At 35.7% G+C, this 15728-nt stretch overlaps 1 protein-coding gene across 5 annotated transcripts in view; it reads right to left on the bottom strand.

Annotated features, from left to right (window-relative positions):
• The window catches only part of MARCH1 (membrane associated ring-CH-type finger 1), a 232450-nt gene that overhangs the window by 100431 nt on the left and 116291 nt on the right, over window positions 1-15728 (bottom strand). The gene's annotated exons all lie outside the window — the stretch shown is intronic.

Here is a 15728-nt window from a genome sequence, read left to right as displayed (position 1 = left end):
AGCCATTCCATTCACTTCTTCAAATGCGTGACTGGATTGAGAACACACTTGCAAGTACTAGCTCAACAGATAAGATTTTAAGGACTCTTTCTCTATATATAGCTCCACAGAAAACAGTCTTGCCCCAGGAAACACAAAATAATGGGAAACAGATGAATGCAAAAGCACATGTAGGTAGTTGGCCTACATTCAACTTTAACACTTATTTAGAAAGCTAAGCAGAGAAAAACTAATTTTGAAAGTAAAAGCTGTATTTAACTGTAGGTCAGCCACCCACAAAACTAAAAAGCACTTCAAGAAGTTCTTGAGGGGAATAGAAATGTGCTGGTGAAAATAATTACATATAGACTTGCTTGTTGTTGCTACTGAAGTACTTATTTTAAAGACTACAAGCACAAAATGAAGAGCACAGTCCCTCTCTCAGCTTAGGCAATCTCTGGGCTATAGCGAATCTGGGTCAGGCCCCTGATAATTGGGTGGAAGTGGTAGGAATAAGCCAAAGACAAATGGCAAAGTGCAAACAAGATACTCAAATGGGTCAAACATGCTCATCTGATGTGAAAAATGGGAAAATGAAATGTGTACAAAGCACACAATAAAGCAAGGCAGCTTAGGAATCTTATAGCCCAACATGCAAGTGGTCTCTGGGCACTTTTTTGTTGCTGAACTTCCATGGACTCGTTTAAGGACTCATTAATCCACTGGGGAAATCTTTACATATGAGTTAAGCTGTGAAGGACAGTCTGTTAATCTCATGCCTATGGTGAAGCTCCATCACATTTCGAAGCATCAGGACATCCCCAGACCAACAGCTGAGATGCATCACTATGTTTACAATGACAATCCATTTACTTATGCCAACACAAAGTACTACGACACGGTGTCGTCAGGACATGGCAAACAGATTATTCTTAGATACAGAATATATTGATTCCCTGCACATGTATTTACTTAAGTCTTCACTGACTTGGAATTCAAGTTTGCATGGAGAATCACCAGTTGTTGTTAATATAGACAAATATTTTGCATTTTTTGTGTCTTATGTTTCCTGCACTGTAATAAAAATTGTATTTGCATCAAGAATGTAACTCCAGTTGATATCTAAGATCATCTCAAGTAAAATATAGTTCCTATTTTTGCTTCTTTTTAAAAATGACATTTAAATGTAACTTCCATCAAAAGACAGAAAGAAATACATCATTCTATTATCAGCTGTGCAAAATTTCATTCCAGAAAGTTTTCTTCTCCACCAAGTAACAAGCCCATGAGTGGCAGTGTAGAATGAAGGTGCCAGCTCAAATCTGCTTTTCAGCAGAGCAGTAGCTTTAATACAGAAAGATTTCCAGTTTTACGGAAAGAACCATACAGTCCTTAAACTTACAAGATTATCAAAAAAGTCTTGGAATAGAAACAATACTGGGAATTAAAATACATTTTGCTTCAGGTAAGCTCAGTACAAGTACGAAGAGGTATGTTATCAAAAGTGTGAAAATTATGCATTCTTTTTTCACTTGCCACTGATGTGTTCCCATGCTGGAGTAATAGAAATGTGCATTTTTCACATTCAGAGACTGGTAAATAATAAAAATATACAAAGAAGAAAAATTTGAAGTGAGCCCTTTAAACACTATGGGAGGTCACTAATTTGGGTTTTCTCCAGTAGTTACCACAGTCATGTCAGGGAATGCTGTATAAATACATCTACATTAAAACAACACTCTAGAGACGTATTTTATTGACAGCCATTAATCAGTTCAGGCAGTTTGTCAGGTCAGCAGGAAGCTATCACAGGTTTATAGTAAAGTAATTAATATATAGAAGTGGGAATTTTGGTTTTCAAAATTTCAATATTTTCTTTCAATACAAAGAGCTAACAGAAAACAACCAGTAGCAATCCCAGCACGGCATCAATTTACACTCCATGTTAAGAGTTTAGACTCACTATTCAGTCTGTCTTTGTACAGAATAATTAATTCATCACCTTCATTCATCAAGCTGTAGGTAAATATCTTATATATTATTCTGGAAATGACGCAGCAGGTCAATCTTCCAATTTGTGTCAATTAGTCAAAACCAAACCAAGACTCCTTGGTAGGTGACAAGCAAGACAGGTAGACCCTTATTCTGTGCCCCACTTATTGCTTGAGGAAAATAACTGAAGCTGACAAATCAAACAGTAAGTTGAGAAAAGCACCAAAATTATAACAGCCTGTTATATGTGCACGGTAACTCCAATTGTTCCAGGGTCACACACTGCTTTTTCTTGCATTACTTCATACATTCAGTGGAAAATAATCACTTAACAGAGAGAAGAAAAAGAACCCAGAACATGAAACCATGTTTACTTTACTTTCGAGGTCCTTCTTCAAAACATGAATTTTTATTTCCTCATAGGTTCTACCATAACTCTTTTTACAGAAAATCCTCCATTATGCATATGTCACTCACCATACAGGTTACAAACTACTTGTGCTTCTGATGCAGTCAGAGAGTTAGTGACAGAGAGAGTCTGGCTTCAAACACCTACTTTGCTGACGTATGATATGACGGCAGACATAAGGGTTAAAGGCCTAAAAGCAGTTTAGGTGCAAAATGGTTATTAACTAAGTCCACATAGAAGCTGACTTCTGAAAAGTCACGGGAGTATTGCCTTCCTCAGGAACCACAGCCTGTGAAGGCTTGTTAGCAAAATCCCAGCATGAACTTGTGAAGACAGCTGGGGCCACGCTGCACCTGAGCAAAACATATCTGACACTGGAGGTACCAGAAGATTTTGTGAGAGGTTGCACAACCAATCCTATAGAAATCAGGTTAAGTGAAGATGAGGTTACTAGTTCTCTGCAGGTCAAATCCTGTTATGCCCTGGAGACATATTATCTGGGTTTTTATTCCAATGAGAAACTGATTGCTACTTGTCTCTGTTAACGTAAATTAATTTTACAACTTCACAAAAATCATTTAGGTGACAGCTTGGAATTAAGCTTCTCTTATTGTTCTAATTCTTGTGAAATATAGGTGCCTACCTCTCTCCATTCCTTTATGCCTTTTAAAGACAAAATGCTTCTAATAATCACTTTTCCAGGATTTATGCAATGAGCAACCTTTACTGGGACTGGATGGAGTGAGAATTAGGAAGGAAAATCTCCTCCCTCAAGTAATCTCCCTCTTTGCCTCTTTTATGGGTAAAAAATATATTGACATTTATTTCCTTATGACTTTTTCATTAATGTTAAGCATTCATTTTAAACTTGTGACATCCATAAACTTTCTTTGTGAGGTCTTTCATAGACATGCAGCTTTGTTTTTCATCTCTGCAACACAAGGTATTTTGTAGTACAAGTAAAGAGAATAAAAACTGCCTCATAATAACATTCGTGCCTTTCCAGTCCTACCGTAATCAGAGGCTAAAGCAGTCCTATATATGATTTACAGAGCCTAAAGAGTGCTGGTAGACGTGCAGTTTTATGTGCCTAACAGCTTTGTCCTTGCCAGTGTAGGTATCACTAGGAAATTTGGCCTGAGCTGTCAAGAATCCTCCATTCACCAACAGAAATTTAAAGTTTTGTGGCTTTGAAATCCCATTAATCCCTAATTCTAGGCGGAAATCTTGGTGCAAACACTCAACATCTTGCACCTTCCTCGGCTTTTCAGTTCCACTAGATCCTTGAATTTTCAACTGGTTTTGTTCCCTCTAAACAGTTTTGCACAGCATGAGGAACATATGGGCTTAATCATTTAAGAAGGATTTCTAAGACTTTGGAAAAAAAAATGTAAATCTCATATTTCAAAATTATGTTTCACCTAATTAAGTAAAACTATATTATTTGTTTCAAGAATTGACTCAGTGAAATCTGTCATCCCCTGAATTTCAAGGATTACATGAGTAGAGCATTTGAGTGATAAACCCATGGGAACACAGCTGGTGATTTTACAACAACTTTTGAAGGCTATGAAAAGTGTAAACTTCATCACCTCTACAACATCCTACAATTTATGTCTCACATAGAAGAAAAACATCTGCTTCAGAAATTAAAAAAAAAAGAAAGGAGAAAAACCACAATAAAGTTTGTTGAGATATTTCCCAGTGTAGCAGGACAAATGAAGCCAGTAACAAATCTGAATAGTCTCTAGTTTCAATAACTTTAAAAGGCATCCAATATAACAGAATTTTTAAGAAATTCCAATGTTTTGTACAGAAAAAAAAACAAAACCCAAAGAACCACAAGTTTCCAAAACAATACACCCATAGTTTAATGTTTCTTTGGTAGTGATCAAATAATACCATATATTATAATCTTCAGAGAGCAGCATTTCTCTATAAACAGACTAATATGCCCATATAAATATACCTCCTCCTGTCATTATACTTGATTTCAGCTCACGTTAAGAAAAAAGCATTTTCAAATGCTAAATGAAACAATTACATTCATAATTTTTTGTGAATTGGCATTTCTGTTAGTGTTTTAGATATGAATAGGTCAACTTGATAGCCTCACATACGGCACACCTTCCTTACCTCAGACACCAAAAATAGAAAATGCTGATTTGAAAAAGTCAATTGGCCTCTCTCCCATAATGTCAATCATGAGCTCATTGCCTTATTTCAATGACATTTGAAGAAAAAACGATTTTAACAAAATAAAAAAATTGCATTTATGCAATTAATTTTAAAGGATTCAAGAAATTTGTATCATAAGTGGACAACATTAATTTTCTAGCAAACAATTCCATATTCTATCTGCTACAACCACAAGATTCAGCTAGCCCAGTTTGTGTGTTGTATGGTAAACCTCTCTTGATAAAAGGACTGGAAGCAAATATACACTAGAAGGCATAGCACTGGCATTACATTTAATTATTAGCAGAAGCATCAGTCTTATGTGTTGCAACGTCATCTGACAGTCCCAGAAAAACCTCTGAGGTCATGAAGTCCAACGAGTCAACCAGCACTGTCAAGTCCAGCACTAAACCACATCCCCAAGCACCACATAGTTTTTAAATACCTCCAGGGATGGTGACTCAATCACTTCTCTAGGCAGACTTTTCAATGCTTGATTAACCTTTTAGTGAAGAAGCTTTTCCTAATAGCCAATCTGAACCTCTCCTGGAGCGACTGGTCCTGTCACTTGTTACTTGGGAGAAGAGACTGACCCTCACCTCGTTACAACTTCTTTCCAGGCAGTTGTAGAGAGTAAGGGCGCCCCTCCTGAGTTTCCTTTTCTCCAGACTCAACCACCACAAGTACCCTCAGCCATTTCTCCTAAGATTTGTGGTCCAGACCTGTCGCAAACTCCATCGTCCTTCTCTGGACACGCTCCAACACTACAATGTCTTTCCTGTAGTGAGGGACTCTAAAAACTTGAACACAGGATTTGAGGTGCAGCCTCACCAGTGCTGAGTATGATCACTGCCCTGGTCCTGCTGACCACACTATTGCTGGTACAAACTCTCTGAAAAATGAAAGATCAGAAATCAACCTTCTGTCCAGCTACTCTAAAATATAACACCTCTTGTGTGACAATTCAGACAGTATCATAACAAAATTATTAGCTAAAGCTGTGATTTAGAAAGCACTTAATTGTAAATGTCTTACTCTTTAAGGTAGTGTTGGTTATTTGAAATATAGAGCTTTTGATCTAATCCCAGTTTCTGCCTATCATTCTCTTGAAATCCATTAACTCAAGTTTTAAAACCCTGAAGTAACAACAGACAGTTTACTGTGGCATATTTTTTGAACAAATTCAAATCCCATGGAGGGAGGATGAGATTTAGGAGGAAAGCACATCTTTGCTGAGGACTAACAGATTTGAAATGAAGAACAAGTTGAGATCTGGCCTGGGAAATAAATACTTTGCCAAGAGGCTCAGCTGTGAATGAGAAATGGCCAGGAACACTATATATGATCAGATCTATTTCTCCCTGGTTGCCTAAGCTGTCTGTGTTCTTCCTTACACTCATGACCATGTCCTCACACATCTTAGGAAGGAGGAAACTCAGTCCTCTGGGTGGGCACAGCACAATGACAAAGGGAAAAAAGACATAACGTTTCTGTTCATGCACAGTGACAGATGACAGTTTGAAGTAAGAAAAAAAAAATAACCCAACCAGGGCTTAAATTTTTATAAATACTAAAATTTTAAATGCACTGTAGTGCTTCAGTGATTTACAGATGGATAACATTTATAGCATATTTTGTGTGAATATGTTACCCAACATTTTGTAAGGAATGAAGAAATATGAAACTGAGGAAGAGCTACAAAACTTGACTAGTCCAAAAATGTAGAGGTGTGTGCTTTTTCACTTAGTGTTCAATTTAGTGGATGCCTTCCACGGTGTTTTTCTGTCACTCTCCACATAGGATTTATTTCATACTTTCTCAGCAATAGATGAAGACAGCTGAAAATAGGATCTGTAACTCACTCCACAACATGCAATCTGGTTTCAAATTTGGCATGCTGACAGCAGCAAGCCAATCCCATAGAGAAATACCTTTTTAAAAACTGATACTTCCCCCCTCCTCAAGGTATATCACTACCGAAAGCATTCAAATGGGAAAATTGCTCAGTTAAGTATCACAAAGTAAACTAAGTAGTACAGAGTATATACTGCAATTTGTTTCTGATTAGTGGCAATAAAAATGGTGCTGCAGGTTCAGCATTTCTTTTTCAGTGTTTGCTATGAAATGTTTAATACTACATAAATTTTCCAAATGCAGATGTTGCCAAATCAGCTCAGGCTTTGAAAAGAAGCTCCTGTCTTTTCCTGTATTATCCCAAAAATCCCACCACATTGCAGAATGTTCTCTCTTTGCAATTCCACTGTTTTCCCCACAGATAAGAAGTGTTTGGAATTTAATAAAGACATATTAATTGCACACTAAGACCAGAATCCAGTCTATTTTTTTGCATCACCTTCTGTTTTTACAGTGCAATTAAAAGTGATTAGATATGAATAAAAACCAAGTAACTTGGGTTTAAGTGAAAAACTCAGCACATAATCTTATAGTCCAATTAAACACAGAACTTGGGGCTGAAATGAGAGATTTGTGAATCAACAATAAATTACTGTGTGTTAGATGATTGCATCACAGGTAATAGGTAAGGGTGGATGCAAGTATAAACTGGAAAACATATCAATGCAGTCATCTCTATATATGTAGGTAAACTCTACAGTTGGACTTGCGCATCTCCAAAATTGTTGCTATCAATACTGACCTCGTAGCAAAAGGTAAGCAATAGCCTGAGAGACACGGCAAGTACATTAAACTGTAACTATATAGAGTAATATTTCCACTTAATTCCCTAGGTTGTTTTGTATGTTCTACATTTCAGATAGGATAATTCTATGTTGCTTTCACACACTGATGAATGTCAATGGTGAGGACTTAAAAGATGACAAAAAAATAAACAACATTATCACCATCGTGAATGGTATATAGCTTATTCAATCAAACAAAAAGCAAAACCTAAGTTTCAAATAACAAGTTTGTTATTCAAAAAGTTTTTGGATTGTGTTAGCTTTTCACATATCTTCCTCCTCTTCTAAACACCTAGTCCAGCAGAAATCTTGTGTGAATTGGACTGTTCAGCCTGGAAAAGAGAAGGCTTTAGGGTGATCTAATTGTGGCCTTGCAGTACCTGAAGGGGACCCAAAAAAAAAGTCCTGGGAGCTTCAAACATACATACACACATACAATATTGTATTCTGAAGCAAAAAATGCAGTAGCTCCAAACACAGAACACGTTTGAGACACCAATAACTGGACAGCTGTTTTGAAAAAAAAAAAAAAAAGTTTTTTTCAAAGCCGCAACTTGGAATTAAATGCAAAATCCAAGGTATGGCCACACAAAAGGTCCCACAGGCCTTACAGTGAAATTAGACAAACTGAAAAAATATGCTATCCCATCTGAGGATTATTTTTGTTGACTCACATAATCTTTGGTTAACTCTTGTACTATTCTGTATATCTAAAGAGGACAGCCCTTCTCAGCAAAGTTAGCAATGTGATACAATTCTCCTGTATTTTCTAGTACTACCAACAGCTATTGCCATCAACACTGCATGTGTATACTATGACTTATCAGAGAAGTTCAGAAAGGTAGATGGTTTTAGAAGTTCATTCCAACTCTGCAAGAACTTGCCTGCTTCTTAAATAAGCATATGTAATCCATTATGGATGCAAAGCTCAAGATTATCATGGTAAAATCAAGAACTTGGATTTCAGCACTTCTCCCCAGAAGGAGTCATGAAGTTGTAAATGCAGAAGTTGCAAAGGCATTAATATTAATGATTTACCCTCTGCCAATCCAGACTGCTCGAAATAACTTCAGCTCACATGGAGCTCAGTGGGGGAGGAAACCATCTTTAAGCTGGGTGAGTACATACTGGAAGAACCCATCATAGAAGACTGTGTGTCTAAGAACTGCTTTTCAACCAGGCACTCTAAGGTGGTGAGGAACTACTGAAGGGTGCTAACAACAAAATGTAGCAAATCTGGATGTTTGTTTTTGTTTTGGTTTGTTTTTTTTTCTGTGGCTGTGGTCTTCACTGTTGCTGCTTTTAAAATCAAAATAGGTTTTATTAATCCTCCCACATCAGACCAACACGATTCATCCTAATAGTCTCTTTATCACAGCCATTGGCCATATTAGAAAGTGTAAAGTATAATATCAGGAAAATATGTAATCTAAAATGTATACAAGAAATAAAACATATCTAAACCTGAATGCCTTTTATTTTTTTAATGTCAGTGTTGTGCAGTGGTTCTTATACTCTATGAAGAAATGTTATTCATGACTAAGAGACAAAAAAAAAAAAAAAAAAAAAAAAAAAAAAAAAAAAAAAAAAAAAAAAAAAAAAAACAAGAAAAAAAGAAGTAAAAAACCAAAACAGAAACAGAAGCTTCTGAATAGGTTAAATCCTAGCAAGAAAGCTGAAACAAAAGGAGAGAGCACTTGCAAATCCTCATGTTTGTCAGATGACTGAAACTGACAGTGATAAAACATAAATTCTACTGAGCCAACTAAAGACATTTCAAGAAGTTCACACATTTTTGACAGTGTTGCACTGCTGGGGGTATGCCAAGTACATGGAGAAAATGTTTTCCTTTTTAAAACACACCTAGTGAAGGTTCTGTACTCATAGGATTTAATGAGTTGTTTCTTGAATCTTAAACCCCACTCTGCTCTTCTACTAATAATGTTTACTAATAACACCATATAGAAATTTTACAATGAGCATGGAATTTTACACATTCAATACCTCTCCCAGGCATAAGAGATTTTGCAGAGAAGCTCATTTTTCTTCACTACAGAAAAAAAAAACCAAAACTTGTAAAGTTAGGATTTTTCTCCTCCTGCTGCTGATTTCCACCATCAAATCAACCAGACATCAGCAGCCGCACAAGGGATGGAAAAAGCTCTCAGCTGTTCACATCACCTTTTTCCTTCCTTTAGAACAACCAAACACCTGAGGCCGAGCTAGTGGGAAAATTACAAGTGCCCAAGTGTCAAAAAGAGGATAAGAAAGAAAGCCATATTTCCATGAATCATTATATCTGTTCTGTGCCTTTGAGAAAGAAAAGGCAACACTGGGAATCTGCATATCTCCTATGGTTTATCAGTAGCCTTACAGTCAGATGGTATTAAAACATGCATTATGTAAGTACACTAATGGGGATAAGAGGGTTGCTTAACCTCCCAAGACAATTATATCTAATCTAGTTTCTTGGAAATATACTACCACAGACCAATTAGAGTAGGTTCGCACTCATTTTTCTGCTTATAAAATCCCTTCAATATATAATCTACATCCTTAACTACTTCTTCAACAAAGAAGCAAATGTATTTCAGAGCAACCTCAAAATTAAGAACTCAGTGTCCTTTTAAGCATATTAATCCTAAATTATTCACTCTGTTCAGAATTTCTGGTTGACAAAATCTAGCAAAGACAAAGAGTATATCTTGAGCACTGCCAGGTTGCAAGAACTTGTCTTCTGAATTCTTTACCTTCTAATTCATTAATTATTAGAATTATTTAGATTATTAGAATTAGAAATATTAGAATTCATTACCTTCTAACAAGAGAAAGAAAACGCAAATGAAAGTCATGCCTTTACATAATATAATGAAGCATCTCCAAATAACTATGGCTATGAACAAAACCTCAGATTTCTAAAGGACTTTAGTATCTAAATGTCTGTCACAGCACTAAAAGGTATTTTAGCACCAATATATTTGGCTCATCTAAGCTTAACTCTCATCAGTTCCTGAAAATTAGGTGCAGTGGCTTAACTGACCAATAGACATTCAAATTATGCCCTTGCATCTTCACTACTGCAGGTCATATTTACACCTTTTATTTCTTTGTTATTATATTACCTTAACACAGGTCTAGATTTTGGGATTAAATCACATCCTGAATTTAAGGCCGCCAAATAACTTTCACAACCATGGCCCAAATTCAGACTTTACGAATCTGGGCTGGTGCTCCTGGTAAAGCTGCAGAAGCTTCATTCTGCATTAGCTGTGCAAGCATTTTTCTACTTTGTTACTGCATTCCATGCTGACTCCATGTCCACACCATCATAAACAGCCAGGGATCCATTCACTTCATTTTGAGCAGAAAAAAAAGAGTTGTTTTCATGCCTACATTAGAAGCAACAATGAATAATAAGTACAGTCCCATGAAGGACATGGGTAAAAGTCTACTTCATAAGAGGGAACATTCAAGACACAAGAGCAAAGCTGTTAGCAAAGATCTGTTGTACTTGCTATATTTAGCGTAACAGTAACATACTTCTACGTTTTAAATAAGATTTACTGAGGATGGGATATTAACAAGAAAATAAATTACTGTGTATTATAATTACCAATTGAAAATGAAACTAACTAAACAAACAACAGAAAAAAAATCAAGAAATGTTTTTCCCTTATTTTTACTGATTTCTTACCCTGATGCTTCAGGGATTACTGAAGATTCCCTTCATCTGCTTCAATAAAATCATGATGTTAATCAACTGGGGAACGAAGGCATTCTTGCTGCCATTGATTCACAAAGATGTTAATCAATAGACTTACTCCTTTATGTGCAGGGGAGAGAAAGGAATCTTGTAAACTGTTTGAAGATTCACTACTTTTCAAAAGAGCTAATTATGATTCCCTTTTTTAACAGTTATTTTGTAACAGGACTTCAACCTTTTGTGAAGAAACCTAGTATTCTTGAACTTGACACCATTACTCTTCTCAGCTGAAACCCATTCTTTTAACAAACAGTGAACTTTTATGTTTTTAATCCTTTTAATTAGAACAGTAAGTAACTAACTGGACGATTTAGTAGTAACATGACTTACATCCTGATGCATAAGACCATTTGGATTTTAAATAGAAAATTAATATCCTTATAAAGAAATGCTACAATCAACAAATTCACTAAGACTAAGCCTATGCTTAGCATAAATGCTTTGGATTGTCTTCATATAAATACACATTCACGTGTACAAAGAAATAACAAGTCTTACTAAAATGAAGAGATATAAAATTGTGTGGCCTGCAGTAATGGATCCACTTTCTGCAGATTGCTTTTTTTACTGTTGTTTTTTACTGTTTTTTCTCATTCTTCATTAATTTCTTCTATGTTTCTGAGCAAGAACTGCTTACATTTATCTTTGTGTCATTGTAGTTATACACGCTAATTGTGAAAAAGAGAACACAATGAAAATATCTGTAGGATCAACATTATCATATTTGTTATTGGATATATGGAAAAAGGACTCGGGATCTAAGAAACGGTACTCTTTGTGTAGAGGGCTAAGATAAGTAGAAAGTTTAATGCTATCTGCTTTAAAAGTTTAAAGTCTTCTAGAGAACTATCAGTTTCATATTTAACAAATAATATTAGAAGGCACTCAAAACTACCAAAACTCTCTTCTGTCTTTGTTTATTGTAATTCTGATTTATAGTAAGGAACTGCTGTAAGGATTACAGTATTACATGCCTAGGGCAAGACAATAAAACCTGATAAGCCTCTCAAATGTGTTCACAGTTTATTAGGGCTGTAAATTTTGCTGATTTACCCATCCAACTATACTTCTACTGTTCACTTTTAAATAGCATCATAGTCTATTGCATTTTGGAAGCAGGAGATGCTTAAATTTTTAGAATAGCAAACTGTGGAGAGCAGGAGAGGAGTTTTACAACTAGTGATACTGAAACAAACTTAAAATTCATACAGTATTTCCAAATGACTACGCAAACACTGTAAGCTTTTGTGTAAAATAACAGGGTGTCTATTGAAGCAAAAACGTAATCTGCACTTCCTGCAACGATCTGCATACTTGGAATTTTAATAGGCTTGGTTTACAACATCTTCATCTGATTTTACTAAGGAAAAAAAAAAGAAATAAAATGTGTATAATGCCAAAAGTTTGTTGGCTTCTAGCCTTCTGCTACTGACTTTCCCATCAGGAAAAAGGAGACAAAAGATAGGGGAATCAGGTATGATATATCTTAGTCAACATATTTCATGTCTCACAGATGATGAAAATTTGAATTACCAACCCTCAGAATTCAATGGACTCAACATTCTTGTGTCATTGGTCAGATAAATTCTTAAATTGTTATTCTGTGTTAGAAACCAGCATTAAAGTGTATCATTAGATAAAATGGAAAAAGAAGGGCCTCCCTGTAGGAAAAAAAACTCTGAAACTGCAGTTCTATGAGAGTTCTATGTCACAGGATGTATGCAAATAATATCTATCCATTAACTGATTGCAGGTGGATGGATGTTGCTTTATTAACCAGCAATATATACTTCACACAGTAAATATCACCATTTTGACTTCACAGCACTACGAAACTGTCTGCACTATCTGAACAGGCAATACACTGAAATCAAACCAGGTACCGAAGAGAGGAACTTTTAAGAAAAGAGTTATGTTTTGGTACATGACCTACTACAATTAAATGGAAGGAAAGGGATAGAACATAAAACACTAAACAGATTAATCAAAAACACAGATAATCTCAGAAATCGCAGAGATCATAATGCAGAAAAAAAGTAAAGAAAATATACTTTGAGTTGTTTGCTATCTAAATTCCTCTCCCTATATTTTGGGAACTTCAAATCACAAGTAAAATCATGCTATAATTCATTTCAGAATTAAATTTTTTCATGAAACTAAAAACAAAATGAAAAGAAAACATAATTTGAGTGTATTCTCAAGGTATTACGAAAGGTGTTTTTTTTAGTAAATACTGTCAGAAAGGAAAAGCAATAATTTAAATATTTTTTTTAGATTTTTTTTTGGTTTTGCTTTAGCAGATTTACTTAGCAAATACTATTAACAAATGTTAAGCAAAGATTAGGAACCCCAAGCATGTTTTTATTTTAAATCTTTAACACAATCAGGGGCATACCTGTATCATCTCTTCTGAGTATTTTTCACTGAAAGACAGCACAGAGTATTTGGGCCAAACAGTTAAAGCTCAGCAAAAATGTTACCAACAAAAAAACACCTTCATAATGAAAAGTGTTGAGCAACACGAACTATGAATTTGCCAAATTTTTTATCCTAGCAAGCTTCTTAAAAAAATATATGTACATACCTGCATGTATTATGAGCGTGTCATGGGGTGAAGCTTACTTGAAGGCATCACTCAGATAAAACAAGGTCTAAACCATAGGTATGCCCACCAATTAGATGACAGTTTGAAAACCAAATATAATTATAACTGATAACACATGTAAATGGCATAGGGAAGGCTGACCCAAATCTCTGCCAAATGAGAAGGTCTGTCCTGTTGCATAGGTTAGCTGTGCAAGGAAAAGAAAATAAAGCAGTCATACAACCTTATGTCCTTATGAAAATATTCAAGGTGAGAGGCCAGAAAGTGATAGTAACTCAGGTAACAACCACTAATTGCCTTCAGATCCAGGAAAAAGAGATCAGCTGGGGGCTATCCAGCAACAAAGCAGTTGGCAGTTTAACCTGACCACCCAAGTCAGAAAGCAATAAAAAGTGAAGAAGGGTGCCTGTCAATGACAAACCATCTATGGGTGCCAAAAACATGCAGAAGGCTGAGTCTGATGTGAAACAGCTGGCTACTCAAAAAAGCCAGCTGCAAGCCAGGACTCAGCATATGGACCCCTTGGAGCAACTGCTGTCGCAGCAGTGGCTGCTGTATGCAGTATGGTGCTACTCAACTGGGCCAGGGGAGCAGGAGCCTTCATCAGTGTGTGTGTCCTTATAGTATGTACAAGTTTCATAGAAAAGAAAACTTACAACAGAAACTGCTGTCAACACACTTCACCATTTTGTTTAGCTATTTATTTTATATTCTGTTACTAAATGGTTTTATGCTGTATTATTCTCCAGGTACAACACCCTAAATTCTCCTTGAGAAGGTCCTATATTATGTGCAGAACTTTCTCATATTAAATCCCCATTAGTATCTCTAAGAAATAACAATTAAAATTTGCATTTTGAGGGACCTCAAAATGCAATAATACATTTCTTGAAAAATCATTTAAATTAAATACATTTTGCCATCACCACGTTTTACCTATCTTACTAAGAGGTGGGAATCACTGGACCATCAAATACTACAATCAAGAATCCTCTCCCTATTTCAAGTCTATAAATTTCTTATTTAAAGTTGTGCAGATTAAAACATATCTGACACTGATTAAGTGGTACTTAGTATTAACTGAAAATTCTGCAAATGCTGCCTGTTGTAACACAGCTCTGTATTTAACAGCTATGTGTTATTTCACAGGTATCGTATGCGCTTCTTCCCCCCTGAATCTCTTACTCCAGATCTGAGAGCTAAGAACACGCTAGGTATCATGAAGCTTCATTCCTAAATGCCAAAAGGGAAGAGAGGTACAGACTTTATGCAGTCCTGAAGAATGATTAAGGAGGATGTGGAAAGAAAAATTATTTGATGTTTAGAAATATTTGAAAACAATTTCCCATTCATCAATTCTACATACCTTAGGTAAAAATGATAGATATTTTAAATGTTTGATCACAAGTTTCAATATTCTTTTCTGTTTAAAATGGGAGTTTTCACACTATTCTTAATTATTTAATGAGCTATTGCTTCATTTTTACACATAATTTCAGTCTTTCTTCGTGAAATTTTCCTATTAAAACAAACAAAACCCCCATAAAAGGTTAAATGTAATTGCAGAAATATGTTCAGATGCCTGCGACACTGGGAAAAAGTAATTATGTCAGAAAATGACTATATTCTCTGACCCATGCCAGAGACTTCTGCACACAGCAGACTCTGGAGACTTGCATGCACATGCACATACACACACTTCACTCATCTGGCGTCTTCAAGTTGCAGATTCTTGCCCTCCAAGTCGTGAAAGTTGTACAAACTCACAGTAATAACAGGATCAGTATGGCCACCTTTGTCAAGGGGTACCTCCTCCCAGGTGCTCAGCTCTGCAGTGTGGGGATTTTTTTGATAGCTATTTCCTTTAAACCTTTTGTTCTTATACACAAAGAAAAACCCCATGCAAATTTACAGTTGGCATTTCTGCTGCACACTTCTTTATGGCCCATGCATTTATTTCCTTTTGTGTAAGATAAATTTTATGGAGCATCTACTCAGCGTGCAAAGTGTTTAGAATTGATTTTCATAGTGACACACTCTGCTGTTTTTATACCCACAGTTTTACATTCATGACAAATAATTGCTATTCAGACATAAATTTTC

This window comes from Empidonax traillii, unplaced genomic scaffold, assembly GCF_003031625.1.
Source record: "Empidonax traillii isolate 1590-97213 ecotype Southwest subspecies unplaced genomic scaffold, ASM303162v1 scaffold137:size1056949, whole genome shotgun sequence".
In the NCBI taxonomy this organism is placed as follows: domain Eukaryota; kingdom Metazoa; phylum Chordata; class Aves; order Passeriformes; family Tyrannidae; genus Empidonax; species Empidonax traillii.
Note: the sequence above shows the minus strand (reverse complement) of the source record. Positions and strands in the feature narration are given on the sequence as shown.